Below are 27058 nucleotides of genomic sequence, written 5' to 3'. Positions count from 1 at the left end.
AGTTATATTATACAGCGGTGACATCACCGCTCCCGTGATATCAGTTATATTATACAGCTGTGACATCACCGCTCTGCAGATATCAGTTATATTATACAGCAGTGACATCACCGCTCTCCAGATATCAGTTATATTATACAGCAGTGACATCACCGCTCTCCAGATATCAGTTATATTATACAGCAGTGACATCACCTCTCTCCAGATATCAGTTATATTATACAGCAGTGACATCACCGCTATCCAGATATCAGTTATATTATACAGCGGTGACATCACCGCTCTCTAGATATCAGTTATATTATACAGCAGTGACATCACCGCTCTCCAGATATCAGTTATATTATACAGCAGTGACATCACCGCTCTCCAGATATCAGATATATTATACAGCAGTGACATCACCGCTCCCCAGATATCAGTTATATTATACAGCGGTGACATCACCGCTCTCCAGATATCAGTTATATTATACAGCAGTGACATCACCGCTCTCCAGATATCAGTTATATTATACAGCAGTGACATCACCGCTCTCCAGATATCAGTTATATTATACAGCAGTGACATCACCGCTCTCCAGATATCAGTTATATTATACAGCGGTGACATCACCGCTCTCCAGATATCAGTTATATTATACAGCAGTGACATCACCGCTCCCCAGATATCAGTTATATTATACAGCAGTGACATCACCGCTCTCCAGATATCAGTTATATTATACAGCAGTGACATCACCGCTCTCCAGATATCAGTTATATTATACAGCAGTGACATCACCGCTCTCCAGATATCAGTTATATTATACAGCTGTGACATCACCGCTCTCCAGATATCAGTTATATTATACAGCAGTGACATCACCGCTCTCCAGATATCAGTTATATTATACAGCAGTGACATCACCGCTCTCCAGATATCAGTTATATTATACAGCAGTGACATCACCGCTCTCCAGATATCAGTTATATTATACAGCAGTGACATCACCGCTCTGCAGATATCAGTTATATTATACAGGAGGTGACATCACCGCTCTCCAGATATCAGTTATATTATACAGCAGTGACATCACCGCTCCCCAGATATCAGTTATATTATACAGCAGTGACATCACAGCTCTCCAGATATCAGTTATATTATACAGCAGTGACATCACCGCTCTCCAGATATCAGTTATATTATACAGCAGTGACATCACCACTCTCCAGATATCAGTTATATTATACAGCAGTGACATCATCGCTCCCCAGATATCAGTTATATTATACAGCAGTGACATCACCGCTCTCCAGATATCAGTTATATTATACAGCAGTGACATCACCGCTCTCCAGATATCAGTTATATTATACAGCAGTGACATCACCGCTCTCCAGATATCAGTTATATTATACAGCAGAGACATCACCGCTCCCCAGATATCAGTTATATTATACAGCAGTGACATCACCGCTCTCCAGATATCAGTTATATTATACAGCAGTGACATCACCGCTCTCCAGATATCAGTTATATTATACAGCAGTGACATCACCCCTCTCCAGATATCAGTTATATTATACAGCAGTGACATCACCGCTCTCCAGATATCAGTTATATTATACAGCGGTGACATCACCGCTCCCGTGATATCAGTTATATTATACAGCTGTGACATCACCGCTCTGCAGATATCAGTTATATTATACAGCAGTGACATCACCGCTCTCCAGATATCAGTTATATTATACAGCAGTGACATCACCGCTCTCCAGATATCAGTTATATTATACAGCAGTGACATCACCGCTCTCCAGATATCAGTTATATTATACAGCAGAGACATCACCGCTCCCCAGATATCAGTTATATTATACAGCGGTGACATCACCGCTCTCTAGATATCAGTTATATTATACAGCAGTGACATCACCGCTCCCCTGATATCAGTTATATTATACAGCAGTGACATCACCGCTCTCCAGATATCAGTTATATTATACAGCAGTGACATCACCGCTATCCAGATATCAGTTATATTATACAGCGGTGACATCACCGCTCTCTAGATATCAGTTATATTATACAGCAGTGACATCACCGCTCTCCAGATATCAGTTATATTATACAGCAGTGACATCACCGCTCTCCAGATATTAGATATATTATACAGCAGTGACATCACCGCTCCCCAGATATCAGTTATATTATACAGCAGTGACATCACCGCTCTCCAGATATCAGTTATATTATACAGCAGTGACATCACCGCTCTCCAGATATCAGTTATATTATACAGCAGTGACATCACCGCTCTCCAGATATCAGTTATATTATACAGCAGTGACATCACCGCTCTCCAGATATCAGTTATATTATACAGCTGTGACATCACCGCTCTCCAGATATCAGTTATATTATACAGCAGTGACATCACCGCTCTCCAGATATCAGTTATATTATACAGCAGTGACATCACCGCTCTCCAGATATCAGTTATATTATACAGCAGTGACATCACCGCTCTCCAGATATCAGTTATATTATACAGCAGTGACATCACCGCTCTCCAGATATCAGTTATATTATACAGCAGTGACATCACCGCTCCCCAGATATCAGTTATATTATACAGCGGTGACATCACCGCTCCCCTGATATCAGTTATATTATACAGCAGTGACATCACCGCTCTCCAGATATCAGTTATATTATACAGCAGTGACATCACCGCTCTCCAGATATCAGTTATATTATACAGCAGTGACATCACCGCTCTACAGATATCAGTTATATTATACAGCAGTGACATCACCGCTGTCCAGATATCAGTTATATTATACAGCAGTGACATCACCGCTCTCCAGATATCAGTTATATTATACAGCAGTGACATCACCGCTCTCCAGATATCAGTTATATTATACAGCAGAGACATCACCGCTCCCCAGATATCAGTTATATTATACAGCAGTGACATCACCGCTCCCCAGATATCAGTTATATTATACAGGAGGTGACATCACCGCTCTCCAGATATCAGTTATATTATACAGCAGTGACATCACCGCTCCCCAGATATCAGTTATATTATACAGCAGTGACATCACCGCTCCCCAGATATCAGTTATATTATACAGCAGAGACATCACCGCTCTCCAGATATCAGTTATATTATACAGCAGTGACATCACCGCTCTCCAGATATCAGTTATATTATACAGCAGTGACATCACCGCTCCCCAGATATCAGTTATATTATACAGCAGTGACATCACCGCTCCCCAGATATCAGTTATATTATACAGCAGTGACATCACCGCTCTCCAGATATCAGTTATATTATACAGCAGAGACATCACCGCTCTCCAGATATCAGTTATATTATACAGCGGTGACATCACCGCTCTCCAGATATCAGTTATATTATACAGCAGTGACATCACCGCTCTCCAGATTTCAGTTATATTATACAGCAGTGACATCACCGCTCCCCAGATATCAGTTATATTATACAGCAGTGACATCACAGCTCTCCAGATATCAGTTATATTATACAGCAGTGACATCACCGCTCTCCAGATATCAGTTATATTATACAGCAGTGACATCACCGCTCTCCAGATATCAGTTATATTATACAGCAGTGACATCACCGCTCTCCAGATATCAGTTATATTATACAGCTGTGACATCACCGCTCTCCAGATATCAGTTATATTATACAGCAGTGACATCACCGCTCTCCAGATATCAGTTATATTATACAGCAGTGACATCACCGCTCTCCAGATATCAGTTATATTATACAGCTGTGACATCACCGCTCTCCAGATATCAGTTATATTATACAGCAGTGACATCACCGCTCTCCATATATCAGTTATATTATACAGCAGTGACATCACCGCTCTCCAGATATCAGTTATATTATACAGCAGTGACATCACCGCTCTCCAGATATCAGTTATATTATACAGCAGTGACATCACCGCTCTGCAGATATCAGTTATATTATACAGGAGGTGACATCACCGCTCTCCAGATATCAGTTATATTATACAGGAGGTGACATCACCGCTCTCCAGATATCAGTTATATTATACAGCAGTGACATCACCGCTCTCCAGATATCAGTTATATTATACAGCAGTGACATCACCGCTCTCCAGATATCAGTTATATTATACAGCAGAGACATCACCGCTCCCCAGATATCAGTTATATTATACAGCAGTGACATCACCGCTCTCCAGATATCAGTTATATTATACAGCAGAGACATCACCGCTCTCCAGATATCAGTTATATTATACAGCAGTGACATCACCACTCTCCAGATATCAGTTATATTATACAGCAGTGACATCACCGCTCTCCAGATATCAGTTATATTATACAGCAGTGACATCACCACTCTCCAGATATCAGTTATATTATACAGGAGGTGACATCACCGCTCCCCAGATATCAGTTATATTATACAGCAGTGACATCACCGCTCTCCAGATATCAGTTATATTATACAGCAGTGACATCACCACTCTCCAGATATCAGTTATATTATACAGCAGAGACATCATCGCTCTCCAGATATCAGTTATATTATACAGCAGAGACATCACCGCTCCCCAGATATCAGTTATATTATACAGCAGTGACATCACCGCTCTCCAGATATCAGTTATATTATACAGCAGTGACATCACCGCTCTCCAGATATCAGTTATATTATAGAGCGGTGACATCACCGCTCCCCAGATATCAGTTATATTATACAGCAGTGACATCACCGCTCTGCAGATATCAGTTATTTTATACAGCAGTGACATCACCGCTCCCCAGATATCAGTTATTTTATACAGCAGTGACATCACCGCTCCCCAGATATCAGTTATATTATACAGCAGTGACATCACCGCTCCCGTGATATCAGTTATATTATACAGCAGTGACATCACCGCTCTCCAGATATCAGTTATATTATACAGCAGTGACATCACCACTCTCCAGATATCAGTTATATTATACAGCAGTGACATCACCGCTCTCCAGATATCAGTTATATTATACAGCAGTGACATCACCGCTCTGCAGATATCAGTTATATTATACAGGAGGTGACATCACCGCTCTCCAGATATCAGTTATATTATACAGCAGTGACATCACCGCTCCCCAGATATCAGTTATATTATACAGCAGTGACATCACAGCTCTCCAGATATCAGTTATATTATACAGCGGTGACATCACCGCTCTCCAGATATCAGTTATATTATACAGCGGTGACATCACCGCTCTCCAGATATCAGTTATATTATACAGCAGTGACATCACCACTCTCCAGATATCAGTTATATTATACAGCAGTGACATCACCGCTCTCCAGATATCAGTAATATTATACAGCAGTGACATCACCGCTCTCCAGATATCAGTTATATTATACAGCGGTGACATCACCGCTCTCCAGATATCAGTTATATTATACAGCAGTGACATCACCGCTCTCCAGATATCAGTTATATTATACAGCAGTGACATCACCGCTCTCCAGATATCAGTTATATTATAGAGCGGTGACATCACCGCTCTCCAGATATCAGTTATATTATACAGCAGTGACATCACCACTCTCCAGATATCAGTTATATTATACAGGAGTGACATCACCGCTCTCCAGATATCAGTTATATTATACAGGAGTGACATCACCGCTCTCCAGATATCAGTTATATTATACAGCAGTGACATCACCGCTCTCCAGATATCAGTTATATTATACAGCAGTGACATCACCGCTCTCCAGATATCAGTTATATTATACAGCAGTGACATCACCGCTCTCCAGATATCAGTTATATTATACAGCAGTGACATCACCGCTCTCCAGATATCAGTTATATTATACAGCAGAGACATCACCGCTCCCCAGATATCAGTTATATTATACAGCAGTGACATCACCGCTCTCCAGATATCAGTTATATTATACAGCAGTGACATCACCGCTCTCCAGATATCAGTTATATTATACAGCAGTGACATCACCCCTCTCCAGATATCAGTTATATTATACAGCAGTGACATCACCGCTCTCCAGATATCAGTTATATTATACAGCAGTGACATCACCACTCTCCAGATATCAGTTATATTATACAGCAGTGACATCACCGCTCTCCAGATATCAGTTATATTATACAGCTGTGACATCACCGCTCTCCAGATATCAGTTATATTATACAGCAGTGACATCACCACTCTCCAGATATCAGTTATATTATACAGCAGTGACATCACCGCTCTACAGATATCAGTTATATTATACAGCAGTGACATCACAGCTCTCCAGATATCGGTAATATTATACAGCAGTGACATCACCACTCTCCAGATATCAGTTATATTATACAGCAGTGACATCACCGCTCTCCAGATATCAGTTATATTATACAGCAGTGACATCACCGCTCTCCAGATATCAGTTATATTATACAGCAGTGACATCACCGCTCTCCAGATATCAGTTATATTATACAGCAGTGACATCACCGCTCTCCAGATATCAGGTATATTATACAGGAGGTGACATCACCGCTCCCCAGATATCAGTTATATTATACAGCTGTGACATCACCGCTCCCCTGATATCAGTTATATTATACAGCTGTGACATCACCGCTCTGCAGATATCAGTTATATTATACAGCAGTGACATCACCGCTCTGCAGATATCAGTTATATTATACAGCAGTGACATCACCGCTCTCCAGATATCAGTTATATTATACAGCAGTGACATCACCGCTCCCCAGATATCAGTTATATTATACAGCAGTGACATCACCGCTCCCCAGATATCAGTTATATTATACAGCAGTGACATCACCGCTCTCCAGATATCAGTTATATTATACAGCAGTGACATCACCGCTCTCCAGATATCAGTTATATTATACAGCAGTGACATCACAGCTCTCCAGATATCAGTTATATTATACAGCAGTGACATCACCGCTATCCAGATATCAGTTATATTATACAGCAGTGACATCACCGCTCTCCAGATATCAGTTATATTATACAGCAGTGACATCACCGCTCTCCAGATATCAGTTATATTATACAGCAGTGACATCACCGCTCTCCAGATATCAGTTATATTATACAGCAGTGACATCACCGCTCCCCAGATATCAGTTATATTATACAGCAGTGACATCACCGCTCTCCATATATCAGTTATATTATACAGCAGTGACATCACCGCTCTCCAGATATCAGTTATATTATACAGCGGTGACATCACCGCTCCCCAGATATCAGTTATATTATACAGCAGTGACATCACCGCTCTCCATATATCAGTTATATTATACAGCAGTGACATCACCGCTCTCCAGATATCAGTTATATTATACAGCAGTGACATCACCGCTCTCCAGATATCAGTTATATTATACAGCAGTGACATCACCGCTCTGCAGATATCAGTTATATTATACAGGAGGTGACATCACCGCTCTCCAGATATCAGTTATATTATACAGGAGGTGACATCACCGCTCTCCAGATATCAGTTATATTATACAGCAGAGACATCACCGCTCCCCAGATATCAGTTATATTATACAGCAGTGACATCACCGCTCTCCAGATATCAGTTATATTATACAGCAGTGACATCACCACTCTCCAGATATCAGTTATATTATACAGCAGTGACATCACCCCTCTCCAGATATCAGTTATATTATACAGGAGTGACATCACCGCTCTCCAGATATCAGTTATATTATACAGCAGTGACATCACCGCTCTCCAGATATCAGTTATATTATACAGCAGTGACATCACCACTCTCCAGATATCAGTTATATTATACAGCAGAGACATCACCGCTCCCCAGATATCAGTTATATTATACAGCAGTGACATCACCACTCTCCAGATATCAGTTATATTATACAGGAGGTGACATCACCGCTCTCCAGATATCAGTTATATTATACAGCAGTGACATCACCACTCTCCAGATATCAGTTATATTATACAGCAGTGACATCACCGCTCTCCAGATATCAGTTATATTATACAGCAGTGACATCACCGCTCTCCAGATATCAGTTATATTATACAGCAGTGACATCACCGCTCTCCAGATATCAGTTATATTATACAGCAGTGACATCACCGCTCTCCAGATATCAGTTATATTATACAGCAGTGACATCACCGCTCTGCAGATATCAGTTATATTATACAGGAGGTGACATCACCGCTCTCCAGATATCAGTTATATTATACAGCAGTGACATCACCGCTCCCCAGATATCAGTTATATTATACAGCAGTGACATCACAGCTCTCCAGATATCAGTTATATTATACAGCAGTGACATCACCGCTCTCCAGATATCAGTTATATTATACAGCAGTGACATCACCACTCTCCAGATATCAGTTATATTATACAGGAGGTGACATCACCGCTCTCCAGATATCAGTTATATTATACAGCAGTGACATCACCACTCTCCAGATATCAGTTATATTATACAGCAGTGACATCACCCCTCTCCAGATATCAGTTATATTATACAGCAGTGACATCACCGCTCTCCAGATATCAGTTATATTATACAGCAGAGACATCACCGCTCCCCAGATATCAGTTATATTATACAGCAGTGACATCACCGCTCTCCAGATATCAGTTATATTATACAGCAGTGACATCACCGCTCTCCAGATATCAGTTATATTATACAGCAGTGACATCACCGCTCTCCAGATATCAGTTATATTATACAGCAGTGACATCACCCCTCTCCAGATATCAGTTATATTATACAGCAGTGACATCACCGCTCTCCAGATATCAGTTATATTATACAGCAGTGACATCACCACTCTCCAGATATCAGTTATATTATACAGCAGTGACATCACCGCTCTCCAGATATCAGTTATATTATACAGCTGTGACATCACCGCTCTCCAGATATCAGTTATATTATACAGCAGTGACATCACCACTCTCCAGATATCAGTTATATTATACAGCAGTGACATCACCGCTCTCCAGATATCAGTTATATTATACAGCAGTGACATCACCGCTCTCCAGATATCAGTTATATTATACAGCAGTGACATCACCGCTCTCCAGATATCAGGTATATTATATAGGAGGTGACATCACCGCTCCCCAGATATCAGTTATATTATACAGCTGTGACATCACCGCTCCCCTGATATCAGTTATATTATACAGCTGTGACATCACCCCTCTCCAGATATCAGTTATATTATACAGCAGTGACATCACCGCTCTCCAGATATCAGTTATATTATACAGCAGTGACATCACCGCTCTCCAGATATCAGTTATATTATACAGCAGTGACATCACCCCTCTCCAGATATCAGTTATATTATACAGCAGTGACATCACCGCTCTCCAGATATCAGTTATATTATACAGCAGTGACATCACCGCTCTCCAGATATCAGTTATATTATACAGCAGTGACATCACCGCTCTCCAGATATCAGTTATATTATACAGCAGTGACATCACCCCTCTCCAGATATCAGTTATATTATACAGCAGTGACATCACCGCTCTCCAGATATCAGTTATATTATACAGCTGTGACATCACCGCTCTCCAGATATCGGTAATATTATACAGCAGTGACATCACCACTCTCCAGATATCAGTTATATTATACAGCAGTGACATCACCGCTCTCCAGATATCAGTTATATTATACAGCAGTGACATCACCGCTCTCCAGATATCAGTTATATTATACAGCAGTGACATCACCGCTCTCCAGATATCAGGTATATTATACAGGAGGTGACATCACCGCTCCCCAGATATCAGTTATATTATACAGCTGTGACATCACCGCTCCCCTGATATCAGTTATATTATACAGCTGTGACATCACCGCTCTCCAGATATCAGTTATATTATACAGCAGTGACATCACCGCTCCCCAGATATCAGTTATATTATACAGCAGTGACATCACCGCTCCCCAGATATCAGTTATATTATACAGCAGTGACATCACCGCTCTCCAGATATCAGTTATATTATACAGCAGTGACATCACCGCTCTCCAGATATCAGTTATATTATACAGCAGTGACATCACCGCTCTCCAGATATCAGTTATATTATACAGCAGTGACATCACCGCTCTCCAGATATCAGTTATATTATACAGCAGTGACATCACCGCTCCCCAGATATCAGTTATATTATACAGCAGTGACATCACCGCTCCCCAGATATCAGTTATATTATACAGCAGTGACATCACAGCTCTCCAGATATCAGTTATATTATACAGCAGTGACATCACCGCTATCCAGATATCAGTTATATTATACAGCAGTGACATCACCGCTCTCCAGATATCAGTTATATTATACAGCAGTGACATCACCGCTCTCCAGATATCAGTTATATTATACAGCAGTGACATCACCGCTCTCCAGATATCAGTTATATTATACAGCAGTGACATCACCGCTCCCCAGATATCAGTTATATTATACAGCAGTGACATCACCGCTCTCCATATATCAGTTATATTATACAGCAGTGACATCACCGATCTCCAGATATCAGTTATATTATACAGCGGTGACATCACCGCTCCCCAGATATCAGTTATATTATACAGCAGTGACATCACCGCTCTCCATATATCAGTTATATTATACAGCAGTGACATCACCGCTCTCCAGATATCAGTTATATTATACAGCAGTGACATCACCGCTCTCCAGATATCAGTTATATTATACAGCAGTGACATCACCGCTCTCCAGATATCAGTTATATTATACAGCAGTGACATCACCGCTCTGCAGATATCAGTTATATTATACAGGAGGTGACATCACCGCTCTCCAGATATCAGTTATATTATACAGCAGTGACATCACCGCTCTCCAGAAATCAGTTATATTATACAGCAGTGATATCACCGCTCTCCAGATATCAGTTATATTATACAGCAGTGACATCACCGCTCTCCAGATATCAGTTATATTATACAGCAGTGACATCACCGCTCTCCAGATATCAGTTATATTATACAGCAGTGACATCACCACTCTCCAGATATCAGTTATATTATACAGCAGTGACATCACCGCTCTACAGATATCAGTTATATTATACAGCAGTGACATCACCGCTCTACAGATATCAGTTATATTATACAGCAGTGACATCACCGCTCTCCAGAAATCAGTTATATTATACAGCAGTGATATCACCGCTCTCCAGATATCAGTTATATTATACAGCAGTGACATCACCGCTCTCCAGATATCAGTTATATTATACAGCAGTGACATCACCACTCTCCAGATATCAGTTATATTATACAGCAGTGACATCACCGCTCTCCAGATATCAGTTATATTATACAGCAGTGACATCACCGCTCTCCAGATATCAGTTATATTATACAGCAGTGACATCACCGCTCCCCAGATATCAGTTATATTATACAGCAGTGACATCACCCCTCTCCAGATATCAGTTATATTATACAGCAGTGACATCACCGCTCTCCAGATATCAGTTATATTATACAGCAGTGACATCACCGCTCTCCAGATATCAGTTATATTATACAGCAGTGACATCACCCCTCTCCAGATATCAGTTATATTATACAGCAGTGACATCACCGCTCTCCAGATATCAGTTATATTATACAGCAGTGACATCACCACTCTCCAGATATCAGTTATATTATACAGCAGTGACATCACCGCTCTACAGATATCAGTTATATTATACAGCTGTGACATCACCGCTCCCCTGATATCAGTTATATTATACAGCTGTGACATCACCGCTCTGCAGATATCAGTTATATTATACAGCAGTGACATCACCGCTCTGCAGATATCAGTTATATTATACAGCAGTGACATCACCGCTCTCCAGATATCAGTTATATTATACAGCAGTGACATCACCACTCTCCAGATATCAGTTATATTATACAGCAGTGACATCACCGCTCTCCAGATATCAGTTATATTATACAGCAGTGACATCACCGCTCTCCAGATATCAGTTATATTATACAGCAGTGACATCACCACTCTCCAGATATCAGTTATATTATACAGCAGTGACATCACCGCTCTCCAGATATCAGTTATATTATACAGCAGTGACATCACCGCTCTCCAGATATCAGTTATATTATACAGCAGTGACATCACCGCTCCCCAGATATCAGTTATATTATACAGCAGTGACATCACCCCTCTCCAGATATCAGTTATATTATACAGCAGTGACATCACCGCTCTCCAGATATCAGTTATATTATACAGCAGTGACATCACCGCTCTCCAGATATCAGTTATATTATACAGCAGTGACATCACCCCTCTCCAGATATCAGTTATATTATACAGCGGTGACATCACCGCTCCCCAGATATCAGTTATATTATACAGCAGTGACATCACCGCTCTCCAGATATCAGTTATATTATACAGCAGTGACATCACCGCTCTCCAGATATCAGTTATATTATACAGCGGTGACATCACCGCTCTCCAGATATCAGTTATATTATACAGCAGTGACATCACCGCTCTCCAGATATCAGTTATATTATACAGCGGTGACATCACCGCTCTGAAGATATCAGTTATATTATACAGCAGTGACATCACCGCTTTCCAGATATCACTTATATTATACAGCAGTGACATCACCGCTTTCCAGATATCACTTATATTATACAGCAGTGACATCACCGCTCTCCAGATATCAGTTATATTATACAGCGGTGACATCACCGCTCTGAAGATATCAGTTATATTATACAGCAGTGATATCACCGCTCTCCAGATATCAGTTATATTATACAGCGGTGACATCACCGCTCTCCAGATATCAGTTATATTATACAGCAGTGACATCACCGCTCTCCAGATATCAGTTATATTATACAGCAGTGACATCACCGCTCTCCAGATATCAGTTATATTATACAGCAGTGACATCACCCCTCTCCAGATATCAGTTATATTATACAGCGGTGACATCACCGCTCTCCAGATATCAGTTATATTATACAGCAGTGACATCACCGCTCTCCAGATATCAGTTATATTATACAGCAGTGACATCACCCCTCTCCAGATATCAGTTATATTATACAGCGGTGACATCACCGCTCTCCAGATATCAGTTATATTATACAGCAGTGACATCACCGCTCTCCAGATATCAGTTATATTATACAGCGGTGACATCACCGCTCCCGTGATATCAGTTATATTATACAGCTGTGACATCACCGCTCTGCAGATATCAGTTATATTATACAGAAGGTGACATCACCGCTCTCCAGATATCAGTTATATTATACAGCAGTGACATCACCACTCCCCAGATATCAGTTATATTATACAGCAGTGACATCACCGCTCTCCAGATATCAGTTATATTATACAGCAGTGACATCACAGCTCTCCAGATATCAGTTATATTATACAGCAGTGACATCACCGCTCTCCAGATATCAGTTATATTATACAGCAGTGACATCACTGCTCCCCAGATATCAGTTATATTATACAGCAGTGACATCACCGCTCTCCAGATATCAGTTATATTATACAGCAGTGACATCACCGCTCTCCAGATATCAGTTATATTATACAGCAGTGACATCACCGCTCTCCAGATATCAGTTATATTATACAGCAGTGACATCACCGCTCCCCAGATATCAGTTATATTATACAGCAGTGACATCACCGCTCTCCAGATATCAGTTATATTATACAGCAGTGACATCACAGCTCTCCAGATATCAGTTATATTATACAGCAGTGACATCACCGCTCTCCAGATATCAGTTATATTATACAGCGGTGACATCACCGCTCCCGTGATATCAGTTATATTATACAGCAGTGACATCACCGCTCTGCAGATATCAGTTATATTATACAGCAGTGACATCACCGCTCTCCAGATATCAGTTATATTATAGAGGTGACATCACCGCTCTCCAGATATCAGTTATATTATACAGGAGGTGACATCACAGCTCTCCAGATATCAGTTATATTATACAGCAGTGACATCACCGCTCTCCAGATATCAGTTATATTATAGAGGTGACATCACCGCTCTCCAGATATCAGTTATATTATACAGCAGTGACATCACCACTCTCCAGATATCAGTTATATTATACAGAAGAGACATCACCGCTCTCCAGATATCAGTTATATTATACAGCAGTGACATCACCGCTCTCCAGATATCAGTTATATTATACAGCAGTGACATCACCGCTCTCCAGATATCAGTTATATTATAAAGCAGAGACATCACAGCTCTCCAGATATCAGTTATATTATACAGCAGTGACATCACCGCTCTCCAGATATCAGTTATATTATACAGCAGTGACATCACAGCTCTCCAGATATCAGTTATATTATACAGCAGTGACATCACCGCTCTCCAGATATCAGTTATATTATACAGCAGTGACATCACCCCTCTCCAGATATCAGTTATATTATAAAGCAGAGACATCACCGCTCTCCAGATATCAGTTATATTATACAGCAGTGACATCACCGCTCTCCAGATATCAGTTATATTATACAGCAGTGACATCACCGCTCTCCAGATATCAGTTATATTATACAGCAGTGACATCACCGCTCTGCAGATATCAGTTATATTATACAGGAGGTGACATCACCGCTCTCCAGATATCAGTTATATTATACAGCAGTGACATCACCGCTCTCCAGATATCAGGTATATTATACAGCAGTGACATCACCACTCTCCAGATATCAGTTATATTATACAGCAGTGACATCACCGCTCCCCAGATATCAGTTATATTATACAGCGGTGACATCACCGCTCTCCAGATATCAGTTATATTATACAGCAGTGACATCACCGCTCTCCAGATATCAGTTATATTATACAGCAGTGACATCACCGCTCTCCAGATATCAGTTATATTATACAGCAGTGACATCACCACTCTCCAGATATCAGTTATATTATACAGCAGTGACATCACCGCTCCCCAGATATCAGTTATATTATACAGCGGTGACATCACCGCTCTCCAGATATCAGTTATATTATACAGCAGTGACATCACCGCTCTCCAGATATCAGTTATATTATACAGCAGTGACATCACCGCTCTCCAGATATCAGTTATATTATACAGCAGTGACATCACCGCTCCCCAGATATCAGTTATATTATACAGCAGTGACATCACCGCTCTCCAGATATCAGTTATATTATACAGCAGTGACATCACCGCTCCCCAGATATCAGTTATATTATACAGCGGTGACATCACCGCTCTCCAGATATCAGTTATATTATACAGCAGTGACATCACCGCTCTCCAGATATCAGTTATATTATACAGCAGAGACATCACCGCTCCCCAGATATCAGTTATATTATACAGCAGTGACATCACCGCTCTCCAGATATCAGTTATATTATACAGCAGTGACATCACCGCTCTCCAGATATCAGTTATATTATACAGCAGTGACATCACCGCTCTCCAGATATCAGTTATATTATACAGCGGTGACATCACCGCTCTGCAGATATCAGTTATATTATACAGCAGTGACATCACCACTCTGCAGATATCAGTTATATTATACAGCTGTGACATCACCGCTCTGCAGATATCAGTTATATTATACAGCAGTGACATCACCGCTCTGCAGATATCAGTTATATTATACAGGAGGTGACATCACCGCTCTCCAGATATCAGTTATATTATACAGCAGTGACATCACAGCTCTCCAGATATCAGTTATATTATACAGCAGTGACATCACCGCTCTCCAGATATCAGTTATATTATACAGCAGTGACATCACCGCTCTCCAGATATCAGTTATATTATACAGCAGTGACATCACCGCTCCCCAGATATCAGTTATATTATACAGCAGTGACATCACCGCTCTCCAGATATCAGTTATATTATACAGCGGTGACATCACCGCTCTCCAGATATCAGTTATATTATACAGCGGTGACATCACCGCTCCCCAGATATCAGTTATATTATACAGCGGTGACATCACCGCTCCCCTGATATCAGTTATATTATACAGCTGTGACATCACCGCTCTCCAGATATCAGTTATATTATACAGCAGTGACATCACCGCTCTACAGATATCAGTTATATTATACAGCAGTGACATCACCGCTCTCCAGATATCACTTATATTATACAGCAGTGACATCACCGCTCTCCAGATATCAGTTATATTATACAGCAGTGACATCACCGCTCTACAGATATCAGTTATATTATACAGCAGTGACATCACCGCTCTCCAGATATCACTTATATTATACAGCAGTGACATCACCGCTCCCCAGATATCAGTTATATTATACAGCGGTGACATCACCGCTCCCCTGATATCAGTTATATTATACAGCAGTGACATCACCGCTCTACAGATATCAGTTATATTATACAGCAGTGACATCACCGCTCTCCAGATATCAGTTATATTATACAGAAGAGACATCACCGCTCTCCAGATATCAGTTATATGATACAGCGGTGACATCACCACTCTCCAGATATCAGTTATATTATACAGCAGTGACATCACCGCTCTCCAGATATCAGTTATATCATACAGCAGTGACATCACCGCTCTCCAGATATCAGTTATATTTTACAGCGGTGACATCACCGCTCTCCAGATATCAGTTATATTATACAGCAGTGACATCACCACTCTCCAGATATCAGTTATATTATACAGCAGTGACATCACCGCTCCCCAGATATCAGTTATATTATACAGCAGTGACATCACCGCTCTCCAGATATCAGTTATATTATACAGCAGTGACATCACCGCTCTCCAGATATCAGTTATATTATACAGCAGTGACATCACCGCTCTCCAGATATCAGTTATATTATACAGCAGTGACATCACCGCTCTCCAGATATCAGTTATATTATACAGCAGTGACATCACCGCTCTCCAGATATCAGTTATATTATACAGCAGTGACATCACCGCTCTGAAGATATCAGTTATATTATACAGCAGTGACATCACCGCTCTTCAGATATCAGTTATATTATACAGCGGTGACATCACCGCTCCCCAGATATCAGTTATATTATACAGCAGTGACATCACCGCTCTCCAGATATCAGTTATATTATACAGCAGTGACATCACCGCTCTACAGATATCAGTTATATTATACAGCAGTGACATCACCGCTCTCCAGATATCACTTATATTATACAGCAGTGACATCACCGCTCCCCAGATATCAGTTATATTATACAGCGGTGACATCACCGCTCCCCTGAAATCAGTTATATTATACAGCTGTGACATCACCGCTCTCCAGATATCAGTTATATTATACAGCAGTGACATCACCGCTCCCCTGAAATCAGTTATATTATACAGCTGTGACATCACCGCTCTCCAGATATCAGTTATATTATACAGCAGTGACATCACCGCTCTCCAGATATCAGTTATATTATACAGCAGTGACATCACCGCTCTACAGATATCAGTTATATTATACAGCAGTGACATCACCGCTCTCCAGATATCAGTTATATTATACAGCAGTGACATCACCGCTCCCCAGATATCAGTTATATTATACAGCGGTGACATCACCGCTCCCCTGATATCAGTTATATTATACAGCAGTGACATCACCGCTCTCCAGATATCAGTTATATTATACAGCAGTGACATCACCGCTCTACAGATATCAGTTATATTATACAGCAGTGACATCACCGCTGTCCAGATATCAGTTATATTATACAGCAGTGACATCACCGCTCTCCAGATATCAGTTATATTATACAGCAGTGACATCACCGCTCTCCAGATATCAGTTATATTATACAGCAGTGACATCACCGCTCTCCAGATATCAGTTATATTATACAGCAGTGACATCACCGCTCTCCAGATATCAGTTATATTATACAGCGGCGACATCACCGCTCTCCAGATATCAGTTATATTATACAGCAGTGACATCACCACTCTCCAGATATCAGTTATATTATACAGCAGTGACATCACCGCTCTCCAGATATCAGTTATATTATACAGCAGTGACATCACCGCTCTCCAGATATCAGTTATATTATACAGCATTGACATCACCGCTCCCCAGATATCAGTTATATTATACAGCAGTGACATCACCGCTCTCCAGATATCAGTTATATTATACAGCAGTGACATCACCGCTCTCCAGATATCAGTTATATTATACAGCAGTGACATCACCGCTATCCAGATATCAGTTATATTATACAGCAGTGACATCACCGCTCTCCAGATATCAGTTATATTATACAGCAGTGACATCACCGCTCTCCAGATATCAGTTATATTATACAGCAGTGACATCACAGCTCTCCAGATATCAGTTATATTATACAGCAGTGACATCACCGCTCTCCAGATATCAGTTATATTATACAGCAGAGACATCACCGCTCTCCAGATATCAGTTATATTATACAGCAGTGACATCACCGCTCTCCAGATATCAGTTATATTATACAGCAGTGACATCACCGCTCTCCAGATATCAGTTATATTATACAGCAGTGACATCACCGCTCTCCAGATATCAGTTATATTATACAGCAGAGACATCACCGCTCTCCAGATATCAGTTATATTATACAGCGGTGACATCACCGCTCTCCAGATATCAGTTATATTATACAGCAGTGACATCACCGCTCTCCAGATATCAGTTATATTATACAGCAGTGACATCACCGCTCTCCAGATATCAGTTATATTATACAGCAGAGACATCACCGCTCTCCAGATATCAGTTATATTATACAGCGGTGACATCACCGCTCTCCAGATATCAGTTATATTATACAGCGGTGACATCACCGCTCTCCAGATATCAGTTATATTATACAGCAGTGACATCACCGCTCTCCAGATATCAGTTATATTATACAGCAGTGACATCACCGCTCTCCAGATATCAGTTATATTATACAGCAGTGACATCACCGCTCTCCAGATATCAGTTATATTATACAGCAGTGACATCACCGCTCTGCAGATATCAGTTATATTATACAGCAGTGACATCACCGCTCTCCAGATATCAGTTATATTATACAGCAGAGACATCACCGCTCTCCAGATATCAGTTATATTATACAGCGGTGACATCACCGCTCCCCAGATATCAGTTATATTATACAGCAGTGACATCACCGCTCTCCAGATATCAGTTATATTATACAGCAGTGACATCACCGCTCCCCAGATATCAGTTATATTATACAGCAGTGACATCACCGCTCTCCAGATATCAGTTATATTATACAGCGGTGACATCACCGCTCTGCAGATATCAGTTATATTATACAGCAGTGACATCACCGCTCTCCAGATATCAGTTATATTATACAGCAGTGACATCACCGCTCTCCAGATATCAGTTATATTATACAGGAGGTGACATCACCGCTCTCCAGATATCAGTTATATTATACAGGAGGTGACATCACCGCTCTCCAGATATCAGTTATATTATACAGCAGTGACATCACCGCTCCCCAGATATCAGTTATATTATACAGCGGTGACATCACCGCTCTCCAGATATCAGTTATATTATACAGCAGTGACATCACCGCTCCCCAGATATCAGTTATATTATACAGCGGTGACATCACGGCTCTCCAGATATCAGTTATATTATACAGCAGTGACATCACCGCTCTCCAGATATCAGTTATATTATACAGCAGTGACATCACCGCTCTGCAGATATCAGTTATATTATACAGCAGTGACATCACCGCTCTCCAGATATCAGTTATATTATACAGCAGTGACATCACCGCTCTCCAGATATCAGTTATATTATACAGCAGTGACATCACCGCTCTCCAGATATCAGTTATATTATACAGGAGGTGACATCACCGCTCTCCAGATATCAGTTATATTATACAGCAGTGACATCACCGCTCTCCAGATATCAGTTATATTATACAGCGGTGACATCACCGCTCTCCAGATATCAGTTATATTATACAGCGGTGACATCACCGCTCTCCAGATATCAGTTATTTTATACAGCAGTGACATCACCGCTCTCCAGATATCAGTTATATTATACAGCAGTGACATCACCGCTCCCCAGATATCAGTTATATTATACAGCAGTGACATCACCACTCTCCAGATATCAGTTATATTATACAGCAGTGACATCACCGCTCTCCAGATATCAGTTATATTATACAGCAGTGACATCACCGCTCTCCAGATATCAGTTATATTATACAGCATTGACATCACCGCTCCCCAGATATCAGTTATATTATACAGCAGTGACATCACCGCTCTCCAGATATCAGTTATATTATACAGCAGTGACATCACCGCTCTCCAGATATCAGTTATATTATACAGCAGTGACATCACCGCTATCCAGATATCAGTTATATTATACAGCAGTGACATCACCGCTCTCCAGATATCAGTTATATTATACAGCAGTGACATCACCGCTCTCCAGATATCAGTTATATTATACAGCAGTGACATCACAGCTCTCCAGATATCAGTTATATTATACAGCAGTGACATCACCGCTCTCCAGATATCAGTTATATTATACAGCAGAGACATCACCGCTCTCCAGATATCAGTTATATTATACAGCAGTGACATCACCGCTCTCCAGATATCAGTTATATTATACAGCAGTGACATCACCGCTCTCCAGATATCAGTTATATTATACAGCAGTGACATCACCGCTCTCCAGATATCAGTTATATTATACAGCAGAGACATCACCGCTCTCCAGATATCAGTTATATTATACAGCGGTGACATCACCGCTCTCCAGATATCAGTTATATTATACAGCAGTGACATCACCGCTCTCCAGATATCAGTTATATTATACAGCAGAGACATCACCGCTCTCCAGATATCAGTTATATTATACAGCGGTGACATCACCGCTCTCCAGATATCAGTTATATTATACAGCGGTGACATCACCGCTCTCCAGATATCAGTTATATTATACAGCAGTGACATCACCGCTCTCCAGATATCAGTTATATTATACAGCAGTGACATCACCGCTCTCCAGATATCAGTTATATTATACAGCAGTGACATCACCGCTCTCCAGATATCAGTTATATTATACAGCAGTGACATCACCGCTCTGCAGATATCAGTTATATTATACAGCAGTGACATCACCGCTCTCCAGATATCAGTTATATTATACAGCAGAGACATCACCGCTCTCCAGATATCAGTTATATTATACAGCGGTGACATCACCGCTCCCCAGATATCAGTTATATTATACAGCAGTGACATCACCGCTCTCCAGATATCAGTTATATTATACAGCAGTGACATCACCGCTCCCCAGATATCAGTTATATTATACAGCAGTGACATCACCGCTCTCCAGATATCAGTTATATTATACAGCGGTGACATCACCGCTCTGCAGATATCAGTTATATTATACAGCAGTGACATCACCGCTCTCCAGATATCAGTTATATTATACAGCAGTGACATCACCGCTCTCCAGATATCAGTTATATTATACAGGAGGTGACATCACCGCTCTCCAGATATCAGTTATATTATACAGGAGGTGACATCACCGCTCTCCAGATATCAGTTATATTATACAGCAGTGACATCACCGCTCCCCAGATATCAGTTATATTATACAGCGGTGACATCACCGCTCTCCAGATATCAGTTATATTATACAGCAGTGACATCACCGCTCCCCAGATATCAGTTATATTATACAGCGGTGACATCACGGCTCTCCAGATATCAGTTATATTATACAGCAGTGACATCACCGCTCTCCAGATATCAGTTATATTATACAGCAGTGACATCACCGCTCTGCAGATATCAGTTATATTATACAGCAGTGACATCACCGCTCTCCAGATATCAGTTATATTATACAGCAGTGACATCACCGCTCTCCAGATATCAGTTATATTATACAGCAGTGACATCACCGCTCTCCAGATATCAGTTATATTATACAGGAGGTGACATCACCGCTCTCCAGATATCAGTTATATTATACAGCAGTGACATCACCGCTCTCCAGATATCAGTTATATTATACAGCGGTGACATCACCGCTCTCCAGATATCAGTTATATTATACAGCGGTGACATCACCGCTCTCCAGATATCAGTTATATTATACAGCAGTGACATCACCGCTCTCCAGATATCAGTTATATTATACAGCAGTGACATCACCGCTCCCCAGATATCAGTTATATTATACAGCAGTGACATCACCGCTCTCCAGATATCAGTTATATTATACAGCAGTGACATCACCGCTCTCCAGATATCAGTTATATTATACAGCTGTGACATCACCGCTCTCCAGATATCAGTTATATTATACAGCAGTGACATCACCGCTCTCCAGATATCAGTTATATTATACAGCTGTGACATCACCGCTCCCCAGATATCAGTTATATTATACAGCAGTGACATCATCGCTCTCCAGATATCAGTTATATTATACAGCAGTGACATCACCGCTCTCCAGATATCAGTTATATTATACAGAGGTGACATCACCGCTCTCCAGATATCAGTTATATTATACAGCTGTGACATCACCGCTCTCCAGATATCAGTTATATTATACAGCAGTGACATCACCGCTCTCCAGATATCAGTTATATTATACAGCAGTGACATCACCGCTCTCCAGATATCAGTTATATTATACAGCAGTGACATCACCGCTCTCCAGATATCAGTTATATTATACAGCAGTGACATCACCGCTCTCCAGATATCAGTTATATTATACAGCAGTGACATCACCGCTCTCCAGATATCAGTTATATTATACAGCAGTGACATCACCGCTCTCCAGATATCAGTTATATTATACAGCAGTGACATCACCGCTCTCCAGATATCAGTTATATTATACAGCAGTGACATCACCGCTCTCCAGATATCAGTTATATTATACAGCAGTGACATCACCGCTCTCCAGATATCAGTTATATTATACAGCAGTGACATCACCACTCTCCAGATATCAGTTATATTATACAGCTGTGACATCACCGCTCCCCAGATATCAGTTATATTATACAGCAGTGACATCACCGCTCTCCAGATATCAGTTATATTATACAGCAGTGACATCACCGCTCCCCAGATATCAGTTATATTATACAGCAGTGACATCACCGCTCCCCAGATATCAGTTATATTATACAGCAGTGAAATCACCGCTCCCCAGATATCAGTTATATTATACAGCAGTGACATCACCGCTCTCCAGATATCAGTTATATTATACAGCAGTGACATCACCGCTCCCCAGATGTCAGTTATATTATACAGCAGTGACATCACCGCTCCCCAGATATCAGTTATATTATACAGGAGGTGACATCACCGCTCTCCAGATATCAGTTATATTATACAGCGGTGACATCACCGCTCTCCAGATATCAGTTATATTATACAGCAGTGACATCACCGCTCTCCAGATATCAGTTATATTATACAGCAGTGACATCACCGCTCTCCAGATATCAGTTATATTATACAGCAGTGACATCACCGCTCCCCAGATATCAGTTATATTATACAGCAGTGACATCACCGCTCTAAAGATATCAGTTATATTATACAGCAGTGACATCACCGCTCCCCAGATATCAGTTATATTATACAGGAGGTGACATCACCGCTCCCCAGATATCAGTTATATTATACAGCAGTGACATCACCGCTCTCCAGATATCAGTTATATTATACAGCAGTGACATCACCGCTCTCCAGATATCAGTTATATTATACAGCAGTGACATCACCGCTCCCCAGATATCAGTTATATTATACAGCAGTGACATCACCGCTCTAAAGATATCAGTTATATTATACAGCAGTGACATCACCGCTCCCCAGATATCAGTTATATTATACAGCAGTGACATCACCGCTCTCCAGATATCAGTTATATTATACAGCAGTGACATCACCGCTCTCCAGATATCAGTTATATTATACAACAGTGACATCACCGCTCTCCAGATATCAGTTATATTATACAGCAGTGACATCACCGCTCCCCAGATATCAGTTATATTATACAGCAGTGACATCACCGCTCTCCAGATATCAGTTATATTATACAGCAGTGACATCACCGCTCTCTAGATATCAGTTATATTATACAGGAGGTGACATCACCGCTCTCCAGATATCAGTTATATTATACAGCGGTGACATCACCGCTCTCCAGATATCAGTTATATTGTACAGCAGTGACATCACCGCTCTGCAGATATCAGTTATATTATACAGCAGTGACATCACCGCTCTCCAGATATCAGTTATATTATACAGCAGTGACATCACCGCTCTCCAGATATCAGTTATATTATACAGCAGTGACATCACCGCTCCCCAGATATCAGTTATATTATACAGCAGTGACATCACCGCTCTCCAGATATCAGTTATATTATACAGCAGTGACATCACCGCTCTCCAGATATCAGTTATATTATACAGCGGTGACATCACCGCTCTCCAGATATCAGTTATATTATACAGCGGTGACATCACCACTCTCCAGATATCAGTTATATTATACAGCAGTGACATCACCGCTCTCCAGATATCAGTTATATTATACAGCAGTGACATCACCGCTCTCCAGATATCAGTTATATTATACAGCAGTGACATCACCGCTCTCCAGATATCAGTTATATTATACAGCAGTGACATCACCGCTCTCCAGATATCAGTTATATTATACAGCGGTGACATCACCACTCTCCAGATATCAGTTATATTATACAGCAGTGACATCACCGCTCTCCAGATATCAGTTATATTATACAGCAGTGACATCACCGCTCTCCAGATATCAGTTATATTATACAGCAGTGACATCACCGCTCTCCAGATATCAGTTATATTATACAGCGGCGACATCACCGCTCTCCAGATATCAGTTATATTATACAGCAGTGACATCACCGCTATCCAGATATCAGTTATATTATACAGCGGTGACATCACCGCTCTCCAGATATCAGTGATATTATACAGCAGTGACATCACCGCTCTCCAGATATCAGTTATATTATACAGCAGTGACATCACCGCTCTCCAGATATCAGTTATATTATACAGCAGTGACATCACCGCTCTCCAGATATCAGTTATATTATACAGCAGTGACATCACCGCTCTACAGATATCAGTTATATTATACAGCAGTGACATCACCGCTCTCCAGATATCAGATATATTATACAGCAGTGACATCACCGCTCTGCAGATATCAGTTATATTATACAGCAGTGACATCACCGCTCTCCAGATATCAGTTATATTATACAGCAGTGACATCACCGCTCTCCAGATATCAGTTATATTATACAGAGGTGACATCACCGCTCTACAGATATCAGTTATATTATACAGCAGTGACATCACCGCTCTCCAGATATCAGTTATATTATACAGCAGTGACATCACCGCTATCCAGATATCAGTTATATTATACAGCGGTGACATCACCGCTCTCCAGATATCAGTGATATTATACAGCAGTGACATCACCGCTCTAAAGATATCAGTTATATTATACAGCAGTGACATCACCGCTCTCCAGATATCAGTTATATTATACAGCAGTGACATCACCGCTCTCCAGATATCAGTTATATTATACAGCAGTGACATCACCGCTCTCCAGATATCATTGATATTGGAGATGTCATCTATGTATTGAGGACTTATCAGTAGAATATTAGCAGTAAGTGATGTTCCTTTACCTTCTCGATGGCCGCTCGTCTCCGCTGTTTGTCACTGGCCGGGGCTGTTTGGGGTTTTATAGCTTCTGAATCTGCCCCGACCGGTTCAGCTGTCTCCGGGGAATGTGACATTAAAGAAGATGAACGCTCCCAGTTCTCACAGAAATGTCACTACACCTGGCAGAGGTGAAGCTCCATAAGAGCCCGAGGGCCGTGCCCAGACCAGACCCAAAGAGAAATACAGACCCCAGACCAGACCCAAAGAGAAGTACAGACCCCAGACCAGACCCAAAGAGAAATACAGACCCCAGACCAGACCCAAAGAGAAATACAGACCCCAGACCAGACCCAAAGAGAAATACTGACCCCAGACCAGACCCAAAGAGAAATACAGACCCCAGACCAGCCCCAAAGAGAAATACAGACCCCAGACCAGACCCAAAGAGAAATACAGACCCCAGACCAGACCCAAAGAGAAATACAGACCCCAGACCAGACCCAAAGAGAAGTACAGACCCCAGACCAGACCCAAAGAGAAATACAGACCCCAGACCAGACCCAAAGAGAAATACAGACCCCAGACCAGACCCAAAGAGAAATACTGACCCCAGACCAGACCCAAAGAGAAATACAGACCCCAGACCAGCCCCAAAGAGAAATACAGACCCCAGACCAGACCCAAAGAGAAGTACAGACCCCAGACCAGACCCAAAGAGAAATACAGACCCCAGACCAGACCCAAAGAGAAATACAGACCCCAGACCAGACCCAAAGAGAAATACAGACCCCAGACCAGACCCAAAGAGAAATACAGACCCCAGACCAGACCCAAAGAGAAGTACAGACCCCAGACCAGACCCAAAGAGAAATACAGACCCCAGACCAGACCCAAAGAGAAATACAGACACCAGACCAGACCCAAAGAGAAATACAGACCCCAGACCAGACCCGAAGAGGAATACAGACCCCAGACCAGACCCAAAGAGAAATACAGACCCCAGACCAGACCCAAAGAGAAATACAGATCCCAGACCAGACCCAAAGAGAAATACAGACCCCAGACCAGA

General features: G+C 41.2%; 1 protein-coding gene across 1 annotated transcript in view; it reads right to left on the bottom strand.

The window, feature by feature from the left end:
- LOC141244477 (cornifelin-like) overlaps window positions 1-26138 on the bottom strand; it is a 50368-nt gene extending 24230 nt beyond the window's left edge. The window contains exon 1 of the mRNA XM_073669011.1: window positions 26013-26138. The gene's annotated coding sequence lies outside the window, so the exon portion shown is untranslated. The remainder of the gene's footprint in view (window positions 1-26012) is intronic.
- Window positions 26139-27058: the final 920 nt, after the last annotated feature.

This window comes from Phyllobates terribilis, unplaced genomic scaffold, assembly GCF_046119375.1.
Source record: "Phyllobates terribilis strain yellow unplaced genomic scaffold, ASM4611937v1 Scaffold_1585__1_contigs__length_252701, whole genome shotgun sequence".
Classification (NCBI taxonomy): domain Eukaryota; kingdom Metazoa; phylum Chordata; class Amphibia; order Anura; family Dendrobatidae; genus Phyllobates; species Phyllobates terribilis.
Note: the sequence above shows the minus strand (reverse complement) of the source record. Positions and strands in the feature narration are given on the sequence as shown.